Here is a 16,513-nt window from a genome sequence, read left to right on the forward strand (position 1 = left end):
TCTTAGGAAAAAAACAAGGGTGATTTTCTGTTAACTCTTGTCTTATACAGATGGTTCAGCAGTGTCCAGAAGAAACATTGTAAGCAATACTTACTTATTTTAAAGAATATTTTTGTTGCAAGAAAATTTAATTAACATTTATGCTAACTTAAAAGGAGAATTATTTTCTTATTATAAATGGTAAAACTGATTAAACAGTCATTAGCTTGAAATGAAAGATACTCCAAATATTGCATTGCATTGTGATCTATATTAATAAGAGGTGTTTAATTCATGTCACAAAACATAAAACAGTCCTCGAGAAAGCAATCTGAATGGAGTTCCTAAGTTGATTTTATTGAGAGCCAAACTGAGCCGTGCCAGGCAAGAGGTGTTCTGGTAACTACTCTCTGCCACATTGGATGTCAGAGTAGAAGGTGGCAGTGCAGCTGTTATGTCCTGTTCATTGCTTCCTCATCAGTGCAAACCAAAAAATTAATCTGGGGCAAATGTAAGGAATTCAGAGTCTGGTCATTAACCAAACCTGCACAGACAGTGCAGATATATTTGCACAGCCTGAATAAACAGTTAATTGCCTAAGGCTTGGCACAATCATTTCTCAGTCAGAAACTAACAAAATAAACTCTCATATATCTTGGCTGCATTCTTCTTTAACACATTTTCTACACATGGAAATTCTAGAAACTCAGAATAAAAACCGGAAATGCTGCTGTTATAACAACTGAAGCGAACAGAAAAGAAAAAGAGAAGGAGGATCACAGAAAAAGTTAGAGCTTATATTTCATGGAAATCAATATTACTAACCAAGAAAAAATACACCAAGTAAAACTAAAGGATAAATTGTTCTTACAAAATTTGTCATGTATAAATTCCCTTTCTTTCACAAAGTGTTTGAAACATCTTTACCTCTTTACAACAAAATATTTTTGGCCTGTAATAAGACAATTATGCATATTTTGAGCACATATCATTACCTTTCTAAACTTGTCCTATTATTCTCTAAAATAGTGCAAAACAAGTTGTAAAAACAATAAAGACAACCTTTGTGATTTTACTCATTTTGCTCCTTGGTGTTATATTCTCAAATATTTCTCAAATATTATGTCATTGTTCCTTTGCTGAAGGTTATTTCATCAATAATGCCAACACAATCAATACCAGTAAGAAATATTTAGACTGATACTTGGGCAGTGAAAATCTTGAAGCCTAGACTTATACCCCTTTACTCTCTCAGTTCATTTTTCTTCAGGCATAAGATGAAGAACAAACCCTAGATGTGTGTTTGTAGGAGAATTGTTGGTTGAACCGCAGCAATGAGATGTTTCAAATCAATAGAGATATTTTATGTACTACAAATATCACTTTTTTAGAGCCCTGGAAAATGCAGAGGAGAGATGTTCCTTTCCTACTTTTCAGTTCTTTGCAGTTCAACTTCTTCCCTAGAGTTATTTCTGATAACAATGAAAATGGAAAGCAAATACAGCACAAACACAATACTCTGAAATCACTGGGCACACTGGTAAGCTTAAATCACCACTGTTTTATAACATCTGCCAGCTTTTCACCAGCAGGAAAGAACAATATGCCAAGTGAAAGGAGAGAGAAAGACACTCTCTAAATAGCAAACCAACCTTAAGTTTGGAGAGAAAAAAAGCAGTTCTTGCAATGAAATATATAATTATTTTCCTCATTTCTTTTTTTATATGTCCCTCATGGTTATAAAAAACACCACTGCCAAGAATTTTCTCCCCAGAATTGCATAACTCCCATCCAGAAATTCTTCGTGGACTTCTTTTTTTGGAAGCAGTTTATGCAAAAGTAAATAGTAACTTCCTTCCTTGCCTGCTTTTAAATGTGCAATTTTATATAGGGGAGTTCTGAAAAATAGCTTTAAATTTGAGAATTTGGTTTATGTTCCAGTTACATAGGAAGTAAAAAGACTTCGCAAAGAAATTTTTTGGCATGAGGTCAAATTCTTTGGATTTAGTGGTTCAATAATCCATGAATGAAAAATATATACATTAAAATATAACAACTCTAGTTATGGACTGTAGGTTTAATAAAGTATTTTACATTTCCCCAAGTACATTTTACAAGACGGAGCATAGTGCTGCCTAAGCAAGGGAACTGTTATGCTCTAACAATTCAGTAATGTGTGTTTTTTAAACTCCCTAAATACAGACTGAATTCCCAGTTTAAGTTCCACTGGTCTCTTGAGACATAAATTTGCATTTTGAAAGAAACCTTTAAAGAATGAGAATTCTAGAATGAGAAATAAAACTCTATCTAATTTTTCAAAATTAAATACAATATCTGTAACATTTACATTGTATTTAAGTGGCATATATTAGTGTTAATGGTATATTTCCTTCTCTTTTGGGGAAAAAAAATTATTATATAACCACATTTGAATTGGTTCTTGCACAACATCTGTCACATTCACTGACAGTTGCTGAAAGCACTCATGTTTGAATGTTCATTGATATAATTTTCGTATTCTTTCCTGCCCCATGGTTTGGCCACTCTCTCACATTAACTTATAACCTGCTGATAAACTCAACTTCTGGGGGGTGACAGACTTGAAATCTTTGAAATGATTTTATAGATTAATTCATATAAGGCCTATTTTTATTATTTTTAAACCTTAAGCTATCTATTAAATGTTGAAAATAAAAAAGATCCTAGTGTGATGTTTTAAAACAGTTTTAGCTTCATACTGGTCTTAACCCTGATACCTGCTGAACTACTGCTGAAACTACTTGTGATCTCTCAGTTCTTTAATCTAAGTCAGTGATGGCTTCATTTCATTCTGTTGTTCAGTCACTGGCATCAGAAAACTATTCAGCATGTTTAAAAAATAAAACAATTTGGAGAAAAACAAACAAAACTAAACCCAAACACACATTAAAAAAATTACTGATAACTAAGCAGAACACCTAATCCTTGAAGATCCATTCAAGCCAAAATCAGCAGTGCAGAAGAGTCTGTTTTTCATCAATCTATCTGTATATCTATATCTCCTAGCTGATGTCTCTAAAGGTCTCCCCCTTCCCAGAGGATTAGAGAAGATGAAGCAGGTGCTTTCAGAAGTGACCATCCACAAGCATGACTGTGGCAACTCTTAAAGGAAGAATGACATCAGTACAAGACCAGCACCAAGCACTACTACAAAACAGACTTGTGCTCCCTCATGGAGGAAGTGTGGACAACTTCAGGAGTGCCAAAGGCAGCTAATGGAACTTTACATTTATTTCAGCCAAGTGGTAAACCACTTTCACTGTATGTTTTCACATACAGCGAAAACAAAAACCACCCACTACACTCCTGAATCCAGGACTATTCATAGAGGAACATCCCTATGGATGGGGGTCTAGTGGTTCTAGTGTTGGGGTCCAAACCCCAAAACACAGAAGAGCTGCACAGAAGATGACAGAGGAAACAACATGACCTAGTTGTGCCCTTCCAGAAGACTGTCTTCACCAAAGCAGGCAGATTTAACATGCTTTCTCTTGAATTACATGCTCTCCAAGTTTAAGGAAAAAGTTCACTACAACCCTTTTACTGAGCTTTCAAATCCATTTGCATGCTACATTTGACAATGTAAAGCATCAGCTGGCCATTTCCTTTACAGAGTCTTCCAGCTGAAAGCGTGATTTGGGAACAAAATAGCAGACAGTGAAATGAGCAAAGCTCATAAGGAAAACTACTTGAGAAAGGAATCACTATCAATTTTAAAAATTAGACATTATCAGTTACACTCAGAGCAGTAACTATGTCGTACAGTCACCAAGAGTAATGAGTTTAAATCACTCACATCTTCAGTTTCACTACCCACTCAGTCCTATCATTACTAACTTTAACAAATCAACTAGCATTTTATTTTTCTTTTCCATTCTCTCATCACTGACCCTTTTTTTTTTTTTTAGGAATATTAGCAATAGCACATTAAAAATAGTAATAATTGCAACTAAAAAAGTGAAGCCAATAAACTCTAAGTTAATGACTACTCAGTATCAGCTGGCATTTTACTACCAACTTATACAGCTAGGAAAAGAGTTAAAGTGCTCAGAATAAAATTTAACTGTGGAAACATGTTTTCAACTTCATGATTTTTTGAATTTTAAATGTCTATCATTAATCATTAATGGCCCTGTCTCTTCAAGGTTTTTATTCCCTCTTCTGTACAGCAAGAAAGAGTTCTTTTTGAGTCCAAAAAATTCACAGCAGTGAAATGAATCCTCAGGGCCTAGATATTGAACAGTTGCAGGAGGAGAGCCAAGGTCACCATGCTTAGGCTATTAGTGACATTTTTAAATTGCCATCAGCTAGAGCACCATCTTAGTTTGCTTTTGCTTCTGAAAAACATCAGCCTGCAACACAGTAATGCCAAAGTCATTCAGGAAGGACATTCAAGATTCAAAAGTGTTTGATAAAGCTTAATAACATCCTACTGTATACCAAAGAATACTGAAAATGTCTTTTATTATTACTAACTATAGGAGAAGGTGAAATGCACCTTGGAACATTTCTCTAACATAAAGGGAGCCTGAGAGATTAATTCAACTGTTCTACACACTATGTAAAACAATAGTGTAAACAGCTCCACATCTTCCATTGTATCTCACAATCCCACTCACTTTGGCTAGACGTCATTATTAAGACACCTCAAGTTCGACTTCCTCCCACAATGTCTTCATCCTTCCCTGTTGTCTTCTTACTGCAAAAGTTCCCATACCTCCTCAGTGATTTCTCATGGGCATCTCCTTGCAATACAGACTTCTTTACAGCACAGCCAACAAACTCCATCTCTCCCCTCACCCAGCTAACGCACTCTTTTGTAGCACTCTTCTTCTTATTGGACACAGCTGTGGCCTGTTAAGGGCAGGCCAGTTCCTAATCTTTGGTGATTAGTACAGCTGCAGCTTCTCAGGGGTGAGACTGCCTTCTGCATATTTTCTTACATTCTATTCCTCCACACTTCCCTCTGTGACAAACACTGGAGAGGTCACCCATGCCACCACTAGATACCTCATTTCATTCATTTCAGAATAAACCAATATTAAATCACCCTATGAGACCTAACACATTAAGACTCAATAATGCCTTTGGAGATGTGAGATAGCCCCTTCAATGCTCACAGCAGGGTAACACCTTGACAACTCCACCAGCTAGAAATCAGCTGTGCTAGAGCTGATGTTATGGAAAAGTTTCAACACATGAAGTTTTTTGAATCAGCCTCATTCCATGGATTTTACTGTAAGGAGGAGTGATCTACAACAATATATTTTCCCAGTAGACAAATTCACGTATTCATTTATGTTTAGAAACTCGGGAAATTCTAATCTATATTTATTTAGATGAATACATTTTCTTTGGATGTTAAGGACCCTCAATGACAATATTTATCATGTGTCAAGCAATGCATGTTGTTCAGGAATTACCACTGATTTCTGCCTCACCCCCCAAAACATTATGTTGATACTAACTTGAGCAAAAGCAAGAAAACACAAGTATGTTTTTCACCCAGATGAATAGGATTTTAAATGCATTTCTTTCAAAAAGGTCTAGTAGAATTTGAAAAGCTTTGGAAACAGAAAGAAGAAAAATATAATCAGAAAGCTGTCATTAGCTGATTTCACTTGGTAGGCAGGACTTTTTTAAACCCATTTGAATTATTCCAAGTCATTCTATTTGCAGTAAATATCATAGCAGCTCCTGTCAAGGGTGCTTGCAATTCATACACCTAATAATGAGAAGGCAATGGATATATCACTTGAAATAGTTTGGAAGTTACACATATATTTGTACAGGTTTTTGTGCAAAGATATGGGGTTTTGTGATAAAATGCAACATTGCTATTTTTTGCCCCAAATACAGAAAGAAAAGGGTTCTATCATACCTAAATGCTTCTGAGCTGGAACAGGTAGATTATTGTGGTTTTTTTCTTTCTATCTGTCTCTCACAGAGTTTACTTCTGCTGCCAATTACCTTCTGAAGACATATTCCTGAACAGAATATAATTTCAGTGATCAGCACTGATATTATCATGAAAGCACATAAATGAGGATCAACACAGCTCCATTTGTTGCCAACAAAATTATTTATGCAAACATCATAACCTGGTCTGGTATGTGAAAAATTGCAGACACAGATGCAATCACTGGCCCAGTGGAAATATGGACGTAAAATCAAACATGCAAATCCTCTTTCATTACTGATTTTCTCTATTTTTTCCTCTCCACTACAAACAGAGTAATTACCTATCATACTTATTTCTGAGGATATTGCTGGTGGTCAAATGGCTAGCAACTACAGTAGTCTGAATAAACTGAATTACCCTAGTAAAAGTAATTTTTTGTGGTTAATACATGTAATTGTACAGTGCCAGATAATGGGCTGAAAAACTATTAAAGCTCCATTGCATCACCACCTGCCAGAAAGTATCTTTCACAAAGTCTAACAAGACATGCTACAGCAAGAGTATTTCAGTTTATGACCTGCCATTCTGCCCTGGTAGAACAGTATGTGACAAAGGAAGAATGTATATAATAAAAAGTACCTAATAAAAAGTGTTTGAATTTGATTAGGTACATTCCAGTGGGTTGAAGTAGGTCAGGGACTCATTATAAGTCATTACTTTTAATTATACACAAGGGATAGTATAGAAAATAATGATGATATGATATCCCAATCTCAAATCCCATAACAGATGCAGCATCAACAAAATATATTCACCACTACAGGAAGTATGGGGTGCACTTTAGGGCAAAACATTAAAAGAATATTTATGCATTAGGAACAATTTTACAGCTGAAGTATATCTTGTCACACTGTGCAACACTGTGTAACTCCAGAAGGATGAGAATCCATCTAAGGGGACAGCTTGAATTGTCATCAATATTCTGTGCAAGGGAGTCTATTGATAAATGTTAACAAAGGCATTTTCTCAGTATGGGAGTTCAATATCAGTATTTCCACATCATGTTAAATCCTGGGGTTTTCCTCTGAAAACCGAGCCAAGCAGTTGCACATTCAATTACCCACCATCTTTAGGCAGGCTCTTTCTAAATATTTCAAGCCCAGCTGAGGTCCAGGCACTGAATGATATACTGAAGAAGTAGCAGATCAAATGAGAAATATTCATACTGAGATCAAATTGCAAGGAGGGGGGATGGAGGGGATCTTAAGCTTGGGAATTGCTGGTAGCTCTTCCTTTACAGAACCCTCTGTTCTCCAATCATCAGATCAAACAGAAAGCCAAGGATGGTCAGATAGCTTTAGGGACTTCTTAAACTATTAAAATTCCCTTTCTACTTGTCAGGGAAACTCACACTTAACTATGTGTATCAATACATTAGACTTGTGTCAGACTCTACTGAGCACAGTGTGAACTCTGATATTTCAGTTTTTCTAGCTCTACTTTCCTCATTAGAGCTTGTCATGTCAGTGTCTGGAACTCTGATCACTTTTGATGAGTTTGAGAAAAATATACAGAAAATGTGCATTCCTTTTAATCTGAACTAGGAAAGCCAACTTTTTATTATTATTCAGCAATAACAAATTTACCTAGTAGGTCAGAGTATCCCTCAGCCAAAATCAGGTTTCCTTTACATTTATTTGATAATTTGTACCATGGAGAGCACAGCAAGCAATTTCAGAGACTTGCCCGTGGGGACATGCACTCATTCATGGAAATTTTTCTGATTATGGAGACCATCACTATGGAAGGAAGTATGAGACACAGGAAGAAAGAGAAAAGCATTGGAAAAGACTGCCCAGGGAGGTGGTGGAGTCCCCATCCCTGGGGTATTCAAGACAGAACAATATGGCACTTAGTGCTGTGCTCTGGTTGACAGGGTGGTGATCAAAGGTCGGACTGAATGACCTTGGAGGTCTTTTCCAACCTTAATGAAGGTTGGAAAGGGAGAGTGAAGGGAAGAGTGCTCTCGGCAGGATGCAAAACGGGATGCTCTGCTAGAGGAACAGCTCTGATCTTTGCATTCACTTTTACTGCTGCAAGGCCACTCCAGCTTACACCACTGCCTGAGCAGCAGGGCTACCCTTTTGCCACCCATGCTGCCACCTTAACATCATGAGATACAAGAGATCAAAATATATCATGAGGAGGAAAAGTAAATTTTGTATTCCTGACAGCTCTCTCCACCGTTGTGGACAACATGAAGCTATGTAAACAGGGCTCAGCTGGACAGACAGATATGTGCAGTGCTCTAGTGGGTGCCTTCAGATGTTCTACAGTACACTGCCTACAATTCAGCTATGGCTCAGAAAACCCAGCTTTCCAGTAACCTCTCTGTTCCATGCTAAAGACTTGGATACCACGTATCAGAATGCATTAAGAAAATCCCCACTAAGAAAATCCATAGCTATGGATTCCTTTCGCAGCACACACAATTCATATGGGATTATAAAGCATCATCTTAAACCCATATACTACAGACTTAGAAGAAGGGAAATTAAAAGTATCTCTGTTTTGTTTGCATTCAGACAAACTTTCTTTCATTCTTAGAACAATCAGACTTGGCTGATAAACAACTTTACCTTGAGTTTTTTAAGGTTAAAAGTTATAAAACATTAGCCAGTGCCAAATGATTTCCAAAAAATTCAGTATCTCCTGTATTAACGCAGTGAATTGCTAAGTCCAGTTGCTGCCAGTAGAAGAGTTGAAGAAAAAAGCAAAAACATTTATGAAGGAGAATGAGGTGGAGGGGGAGGCCAACAAAGCAGAAATACTGATTACTTTAATTATGTGATAAAAAGTATTCAGATAGAAGGAATAACCTAGTGTTCTCTTTCGTTGTGCCTAACAGTGGCAGTGTCTTAACTCTTCCAAAGTACAACCCGGCTGTCAAGGGGTAATATTACTTGTCCCCTTTGAAAATCCCAGGCTTGCAACACAGAAAAGCAAATGTAACTAAATTATCCACCATCTGGGGATTGTTCAAAATAATAACTATCCAATCTTAGACTAGAAAAAAGAAGCCTTGTAATTCGAGCTCAGAAGTACATTGTACAAAGTACAAAAACATGCCTTGTCCTCTACCCCCATCAAAAAGCTATATTCAAATCTGCATATCCAAGCACAGACAGGGACTTCATGCCTACAACCTCCACTGAGGTATCCTGCAGACAGACTTTGGGGTCTTGATGATGGACATGGGCATCTGAAGACTGCTCCACAGCCAAAGAGGCATAGCAGCACAAACAGCGCTAAGATTAGCAAAACAATCAACTTTGACAAATACCTGTATTTCATAAATTTTGCCATTCTGATAGAATAGGTGCAGCCTTACAAATCATACTCAACACACAAGAAGAGATCACGACAGAAGGAGGCTGTGCCCATGGTCAGAGGTATAAGAGATACCTTTGAAGTTCGAACTTATCCACCACATTTTGTTCCTGTCAGCAGCCATGAGTAAAGTTTCCAAAAATTAATGATTGTCATAAAAGTCAGGAACTCAGAAGAAATTATTATATTTTTATATAAAAGTACTTTATGTATGCATAATATGCATATGCACACACATATTCCATATGTTGGACCATTTTTCTTTCCTTTCTTTTAGAGTAATTAGTGGTTTATACTCCCTCACTGAGGAGGCTACCCAAATTTTATTTCTAAGCTAATATTGTTACTGACTCAAATTGAACAAGATGAGCTTTAAGAAAAGCACAGCCTAAGGGGAATAAGATCACTTGAAGAAAGAGAAACCTTGCGGAGGTTACTTACTTGTACAGTAATACATTCTCTATTTAAAGGAGATAATTGGAATATGGACGAAATATTTTTTTATTAGTGTTATTTCTTATTGAATTCATCTCTATATATAGTTACATATACCTGACATTTTCTCCTTGTTGTTTCCTAAAGAGTGATTTAGGATACTTGGTTTGAGCTCTGCTTCTCTCCTTTGGCAGCTCATATTCAGAGATACTAAGTAGAAAGGGCAAGGTCTTCTGTAAAATATGGCTGGACAGGGTCACTCCTCACTCTCATCTACCAAGGCTTCCTTTCCCACAACAGATATTTTTGTGGACATAGTCTCAATGCAGTCAGAGAGCAAAGTCAGCAAAAGCAGCATTTGATATAGGAAAAAAAGCCTATATTGGATGAGCATTTCACAATTTCTGCAAATTCTCCTTTTCCTTATTTTTATTCATTGCAATTTAACTACAAATCAGTTTACTGTTATCACCACCATACAGCCTTGTTTGAGTGTGTTAGCCTTAGCCTTCCTGGCCAGTGCAATAGAGATTTCCTCCCTAGCTATGACTCTCCAATATCTCTAAGTCCAAATACAGAGTGATATATAAGTCCTTTTGAAGGTTCTTAAAAAGTCCCCCTCAGTTAGCTTGATCCTGTAAGTCTGGCCACACCATCAACATCCTACTTCAGCAGCTCAGCAGGATGATGAAAAAAGAGGGCCTGAGGAGCTTCCAAAAGTTCAAAAGCCCCCCACTCAATTTTTTTCCCATTTCAGCAATCCCAGTAACAACTCACATTTCTGACAGCATGTCAGTAGTCAGAGCAGAGCTTACTGATAACCACTTTCAGTACCTTGAGAAGCAGCTCTCCTGCCTGCCTTCCCACCTGCAGGGATCTGCTCACCTTTGCCATTCAGCACGGCCAGGGAGCACTTCCGTCGGCAGCAAAGGAAACCTTGGCTCTGGGGCTGCACATAAACCCTTTTTCACCCACCTAAAGTGGTTGAAATACCCATATCAGACCACAATGTATTTCACAGAAATTCACAGAATTTCTGTATTTCTTTAGCAGAATGAGAAACCAATTGGTTCTGTTCTGCCCAAATATCAGTAACCTTAATACTCATCAACTGCTGAAGAGTTTTTGCTATGGCTGATGCAAAACATTGCTATTTAAATCCAGCTTTAGTACAGATAACCCCCTGCTTTCCTGACAGCGCTTTAGTCTGCAGCTACTGTATGCAGTGCATCAGTGTAATTTTTGGAAACCTCTCCTATACTGTGCACAACTGATTCGTATTAGGGACTAGAGTACCACTGCACTACTTCTGAATACTACAGCAGCTTTTGATGAGTGAACATCTTTTATTTTGAAATTGTCCTCCCTCAGTCTGTTGCTGCATATGTTAAAAGACCCCATCAAAAGCAAAATTACACTAAACTAGATTTAAAAGTGTCAAGTGCATTGAATAAACATTGGAGACATCAAAAGCCTGAGTGGATGCTCCTGACAACAAGTGGTGTGGGAATGCCAGCCTGTGCTGAGCTTGATAAAATTCCATTCTGTCTACTCACTGAAATTGCTTCACAAATATATTTCTGCATATCAGTGTCACCTATCCAGTTCCAGGCACTAGAAGAATTGGTTTAAAATTGCCAGCTGAAAGATATCAACACTTTTTTTTTCCCATGGAGTATCAATGTCATCTACATCTCTTTCAAAGAAGAAAAAAAAAATAAAAGAAAAAACAACCAAACAACCCACACAACTTTGAAGCATTTGTTTTTGATGTGTTTAAGTCTGTCTTCTCTTTCACGGTTTGCAGTCTTACTTTTTAATCACAAAGGCTACAAAGGACTGAGGTTTATTGAAAGAGAATTTGGGGGTTCTGTCAACATGTGAGTTGCCTACATAGCAGAAGTTCATTACCTTGGAGTGGGATTCATATGATATTTACTGAGCTAGCCAACTGAAATACCAAGCAAGAGATGTGTCCAAGATCATATTTCTTTTGTAGCCCGAAGTCATCTTCAACATGCCAGAGGGGTTCAGATATCTTTTCTAAAAAGAAGTCTGAAGATGAGGATAATGTTGACAACTCTATTTAGTTTCTCTTAAGAAATGTTAGTTGCCACTAAGCCCACATTTATACACTTGCATCTTCACTTGAGATGCATTTCTTCCGTGTAGGGCTAATGGGAGATCAAGTTCCTTTCCTCTAGGTCAGAAACCAATACAGACAGAGTTTTAGCAAAAGCCAAAGTGTGAAACATGGCTCTTACATCACCTTTAGCATGCATCCAGCCAGAACCAGATCTCCCAAAGGATTGCTCTGAGGCACTGGCCAGACTGAGATAGGAAAGATGCTCTCACCCTCCCATGGTAGCAAGGCCCTGGATGGATTGGTTACACAAAGCTGGAAGACAAGTGCAGAGTTGCAGAGCACCAGGTATATCCGACCTGGTGCCAGGATCTGGCCTTGACTTCTTGAGGTATGTTTGACATTGAATACAATATTTGCCAGGTATGTAGGAAATAAAGTAACGCTCAAGGTGGCAGGCCCCATGGGGAAATACAGTCACAGAATAAGAGAAACTCACTGGCCAAAGTCAGACAGCAGAAGTTTCACAGATCTGAGAACATCTTTACTGATCCCAGACTGAGATGCCCCTTTAGGCATGTAAGAGGGTTCTGTGAGGTCTTACTTTTTCCATCTGAGCTTGATAGTCCAAATATAACTCTTCAGATCTATGAAAACGATTAAGGGATACAGTTCTATTATGCAATTTCAAAATGAACCTGCAGATCTTCTGTGTCAGATTTCTAAAGAATGGCAATTTCACTCCCTATTAGAATAAGAGAATTTCTGTCTGACAGAATTCCCCATATAAGGGGAGTAAATTATCTTCTACATGTTTGAACATTAATCAGTTTCTTATCTCTGAGCATTTTTCCTTTCCCATTTTTTACATTTTATAGTAGATATCCTTTCCACTTACTTGAGACAGCTGAGCCAATAATTAACAAAACTTCACTTAAGAGGCAAAAGTTTTAGCTTATATACACAGGTGTCACAACAATCAGATTCTAACAAACAGTGAATTGTTTCAAATGAACTTCTGCATGCACAGAGAAGAGTTTTGTGCAAAATATACAAGAGCAAAAGCAGAGATGTTTCCAGTGCCTATGCTGGAAGCCAGTAGCTCCAGATCCCTTCTACCGCCCTGGTGTCAAAGCAAAGGGCACCTTCAGATCCGAGCCTCTGCACAGCCTGGTGGACACCAGCCTCAGGGCTGGAGTCTCCAGAGCCTGCTCTGCTCTGCAGCCAACTGCAGAGCAAAACCTGATCCACAGACAGGCAGCCAGCTGCAGAAAGCCAGGCCGGGGTGCCCTGTGCTCTGCCCTGCTGGCCAGCAGCTGGAGAGCCACGGATGGGAGCAGCACACGGTCCCCATCCAGCAGAGCCCGGCTGGGGCACAGCACACCCGGAGTGCCAGGCTGGAGCTGCAAGGCTCCCCCGCTAGAGTGCAGGAAAAGGCTTTGCCTTTCTCTTAGCACCCTGAGAGTGAAACCTCCCTCTGAGCTGCTGCCCTTCAGGGAAGGTGCTAGGGCTGTTCCCCCTGCATCCAGCCCAGTGGGATGGCAGGCAGGAGCTGCACACAGGAGAGATTCGCTCTGTGGGACACATGGAGCACCTCACATCTGCAGCCACAGAAAGAAGACAGCACTTCTGGGATACATCCTTCCAGTCAGAATGAGTCTCTAAGTGCACAGGTAGTATCATTGCTTTAAGGCTTATAGACAAAGTTATAGGGACACAAAAAAAAGCTCTGCAACTACTGGTAGCTGGCTAGACAGGAGATTATTTGAATCTTTGCACAGGAGCTAGACCAACCATATTATACAACCACTTTTCCACACGGCAATTTTTATTTCCTCCCTCCCACAAGAGGACTCCTCACTTCAAACCACAAATCATTGCTATTATTAGTGTTATTTCCACATCTTTTCCTGAAAGAAAAGAAACAAACAGAAAAGCCTTCTTCAGACCTCTGTTTCAGTTTGGATGCATCTGGGTCACAAAATAAGAAAAGCAGAAGCAGCCTTTCTGCATGGGGACTATTGGGTTGCTCCCATGCTACGATGTCATCATAGACTGTGGAAATCTCAGCTCTACAGTATAAACTTCCAGAAAGACAATTAAGAATCAGGCTCCCATATGATGTAACCATTAACCTCTCCATACTATAGTTTTTCTGAAGATATAAAACAAAATAATGCTATTTCCTATATTCTAAAGAGAATAAGATGCTCAAGTCTCAAACTACTTAATTTCACTATTTAAGTGTTTATTAAGGTCAAAGAAGCTTTTCACAGATGTGGAACTTCACCTGAAAGCAGCAGTTAAAAAAATCAAAATAAAACAAATTATCAGAAATGTGATCGTCTCACACACCTTTTTTTTAAAAAGGTTTCTATATCTGCACCTACATATTGCAGAGAAACAGGAAGCACTTGAGATTCTTCTCACACTACATCAATTTCCACATCTTATCTTTCTTCAGCTCATACCTGCTGTAGAAATGAAATCTAAGGAAAAAAATTAACATGTTTAAACTTACCAGTTAATAATAAATTCTTGATATATAGCCAGAACAGATTAATTTGTTTTATCTGTTTAGAATGCAAAAAGCAGCATGTTAAATACTGAACTCTGTCTCAGAATGTGAAAAAATATATTGTCCTTTTTATTAACTGCAAATATTAAATCTAAAGAACAGCTGGAAGGTAGAGCCTGCAATACCTGCTTTGATTAGTCAACAGATGTTCTACGGAGTCCAAAGTTCCGATTTTTCTACTGATTGTTCTACTGAGTCCCTGAGTTCCGATTTTTGCTGTTAATTCAAACAATAACAAAATAGAAACCTAAGTTTCCCCTTCCAACAACTGACTACAGTAACAGTAGCTCTCTAAAACCATTCCTCCTCTACTACTTCATTATATCTGCTTGAGGGAAAGATTCCTATAGCTGAGATAATTTGCACCTGCTTGTATGAGTCACCTGTTAGTACAGCTGCTTCTTAATGATAGTGCCTTGCAGCTGAGATAAGAGTAAATTCAACAACTAAAGATCAAGAGGTGATTTGAGAGTCTAATACATCAGTTTCTTCCACTGAAGAGAAAACTTATTTTCTTATTAAAAAAAAAAACATATTGCATGATCCAATAGCTAAAATGAGGAAAGAAAAAACATTAGGACTAGAAATGAGATAAAGATATTTAATGTTGAATGCAACTAATAACTGCAAAACTTTGCTGGGCTGTACTTGATATGTAATGTAGAACAATAGAGTACAGAGTCCAGACTGCAGGTCAGCAGACTTTAACTTACTCAGGAAACTGTCAGGTGTGATCTCATGGCAGGTCTGAAAAGTAAAGGAGTTAAGGGAAGCTGGCAGGTCTGTCTGACAACCTCCTACAACTGCAAGAGCAGTCCTCAAGGATAGTCAGGAAGTCATCAAATTTATCAGAAAATCTGCATGACTGAAGAGGGAACTTGCAGCACAGAAAGATTAAAAGTCAATACACAGGAGGAGGATGGAGGGGCCAGGAAGAGGAGTTTAAAAACAAATCATGCCAGACCACCCTGCTATTGCTCTAGAGTATAGTGATGGGGTCTGTTGTCAAGGATAGAGCAGAAGATGTCATTTACATTGGCTTTAGCTTTTGACTTTGTCTCACACAGTATTCTTGCGTCCAAGTTACAGCTTTACAATCTGCTGGTGAACAAATAGACAGGTAAAAATCCAGCCAGACTATCTGGGAAGGGTCACAACTAAGCGGCCATACTCCCAGCTGGAGGCTGGTTAAAAAGTTGACTACCACAGGGGTCTATTCTGGAACTCATCCTGCTTAGCACACTCATCAGTGATCTGCAGGTTTCTGAGACAATGGGGCGCATTTTCACACCAAACTGGGGGAAACAGTGGACACACTGCAGGACAGGGCTGTCATATAAAAGGGCCTATACAGGTTTGAGGAACAGGCTAAAAGGATCCTTATGAAGTTTAATAAGGGGAAAAGCAAATCCCTGCATTTAAAGGAAATGGTCCTTCCAACAATACAGGCTGGAAGATGATGCATGGGGAGACACTCTGCAGAAAAGACCCCTGAAGGTATCAGAATGAGACAGCAGCACCCTGTCAGCAAAGAGGATGAGAAATATCTTGGGCTGTAGTGACAGAAGCAGGACACAGAAGGGATTATCACTCTCCATTCATCACGGTGGGTGATGATGCACACGGGAGTACGGTGCCAAATGCTGGTTCCCCAGGTACAAGACAGAAATGGATAAACCAGACCAAGTTCAGCAAAAGGCTTCCAAAATGTTTGGGAGCTGAAGTCCTGTGAGGAGAGGTTGAAGAAGCTGGGATTATTCAGCTTGAAGCAGAGCTGGCTCAAGAGGAAGTAAACACCAATCCTTCAACATCAGAAGATACAGCTAGACTTCCCAGCCATGAGGTGGCAGTGTGAAAGACACCAGGCAAAAAGCTGAATCAATAAAGGTTCAGACTAGCGTTAGGAGAAGCTTTTACACCATAAGAAGACAGTCAGACAGTGCAACATACTGCCCAGGGAGTATCTCTCCATTCTTGAGGGTTTTCAAGACCCAACCAGATAAAGACCTGAGCAAGTGGTCTGATCTCACAGCTGACCTTCAGCAGGAGCCTGGGTTGTCCTACGCTACTGTTGACTGGACTGAGCTCTAAGTGTTCTCTGAAGTGC

At 38.8% G+C, this 16,513-nt stretch overlaps 1 protein-coding gene across 2 annotated transcripts in view; it reads right to left on the minus strand.

The window, feature by feature from the left end:
* The window catches only part of GRM8 (glutamate metabotropic receptor 8), a 314,702-nt gene that overhangs the window by 250,732 nt on the left and 47,457 nt on the right, over window positions 1-16,513 (minus strand). The window lies entirely within an intron of this gene.

This window comes from Camarhynchus parvulus, chromosome 1A (genome assembly GCF_901933205.1).
Source record: "Camarhynchus parvulus chromosome 1A, STF_HiC, whole genome shotgun sequence".
NCBI lineage: Eukaryota > Metazoa > Chordata > Aves > Passeriformes > Thraupidae > Camarhynchus > Camarhynchus parvulus.